We start from the raw sequence: 1,697 nt of genomic DNA on the forward strand, positions 1-1,697 counted from the left end.
ACACACACACACACACACACACACACACACACACACACACACACACACACACACACACACATTAAAATTGTGTACAGAGGGCCTTATGACAGCTCGTAAAGATGTATGCTATTACATGTATACTGTTGTTGTTGGCAGCAATATTATGGGAAATTCCCTTCACATAAAGAACAATAAAACAAGAATTAAGTGATACAAAGTTAAGATATAAATATATCATTATAATAATAATGTCATTATTTTCAGCCCTGAAAGGCGGGGTGCTAAACGTCCCCAGAAACAAAGCCAGACTGGATGGAGGTGTAGTCCTCTCTACATCTCTGCTCTCTTATCTCAGCTTTATTTATGTAGAACTTTATATACAAGACAAAGCAGAGTGAAAAGACAACGAGCAGCAGGAAATAAGAACTGAGAGGATAAATAAATTATCAGACCAACAATAATTACAGAGACATCATTACAAGCAACAATGTGATAAACTGTATAAAGAAATCTGTAGAGCATTGTTTTTAGTTAATATTGAATGGAGGATGTCAGGAAATCATTACAGATGCTTCCTCTATATTTTGATTTTATGTTAGTCAGTTTTCCAAATTCACAAAATCATGCTCATTATATTCTATAAAAAAAGGTCTTGTTCTTTATTTTTAATTACTACTTAATTACCTTTAATTACCTACTTTTAGTTTTTAGTTTAGTTTTAACTATAATAACTCTGCCTGTAACCATATCTCAACACCTTATTACATAGCTAACCTCTGCTGAGTTTACCAAACAGCCCTGACTGCACATGAAAACAAATAATAACAAAATATTTAGTTTTAGAGACTTTAGATGATGCTGACTTACCTGTTTCGGATATTTGTCCTTATCTGATTTGCAAGTCCTGCGAGCCGGTTTAAGTCTATTTCAGCCAAACTTCCAGCAGACAGACAGAAGACCATCGTCACAGTGATCCACCAGAGACCAGCCATCTGCACTCAGAGTTTCATAACAGATATTGTTAATAAGAGGTCATTTCCACTGAGGCCGTTTCTCATATCAGCTTTTCTTCATTCATTTGCCCATGATTTGCACTGACAGGTGTCCACATCTGGAGCTGGATGTGAGACACTTTAAATGTCAGACTAAAGTTAAGTTATTTAAAATAGAATAAAATACTTTGAATAAAACTCAAATGTGGTCACTACTCACCTTTGCTTTTTTGTGTTTGTCCCCAAAATAATTCAGTTTTAGTGGAAAACCAGTGTTTGGAAATGATCAACAAATATCCTAAAAACATTGCACACATGTGAAAAACTTACACTGTTTAAATAGCAAAACTAAATTGATCTTTCTTAAGTGTCTCTTACCTGCAGTCAGGTTTCAGGGCAGGATTACTCAGATATCTGTTTCTCACAGGCAACGAGACATCTGAAACACTCCTGTCTGTGTCTGACCAACATACCGTTATCTTAAGAGCCAATTACTGCAGAGCATCCATCCGGCAGGTGTAACTTAACACTGGCGTGTGTTGATTGGTCCAAAAAACTTAACAATGGGCGGTACCTCAGCAAAGGTGCAAAACAGGTTGATCTGGGCGGCCTAAAGCACTCCAACAAAGGGCATAAAATGATGAGGACACAAGGCATGAGATAAAGCAATTGGAGAAGGAGCTGCCTCCTCCTGCTGCTGCTGCAGAGACAGGGCATACATGT

The 1,697-nt window shown here is 37.2% G+C and overlaps 1 long non-coding RNA gene across 1 annotated transcript in view; it reads right to left on the reverse strand.

Moving 5' to 3' along the window:
• LOC102214568 (uncharacterized) overlaps positions 1-959 on the reverse strand; it is a 2,440-nt gene extending 1,481 nt beyond the window's left edge. Inside the window, exon 1 of the long non-coding RNA XR_312168.1 lies at positions 850-959. This is a non-coding gene — a long non-coding RNA (uncharacterized LOC102214568). The remainder of the gene's footprint in view (positions 1-849) is intronic.
• Positions 960-1,697: the final 738 nt, after the last annotated feature.

This window comes from Pundamilia nyererei, unplaced genomic scaffold (genome assembly GCF_000239375.1).
Source record: "Pundamilia nyererei isolate P.nyererei 1_Seehausen unplaced genomic scaffold, PunNye1.0 scaffold00242, whole genome shotgun sequence".
Lineage (NCBI taxonomy): Eukaryota > Metazoa > Chordata > Actinopteri > Cichliformes > Cichlidae > Pundamilia > Pundamilia nyererei.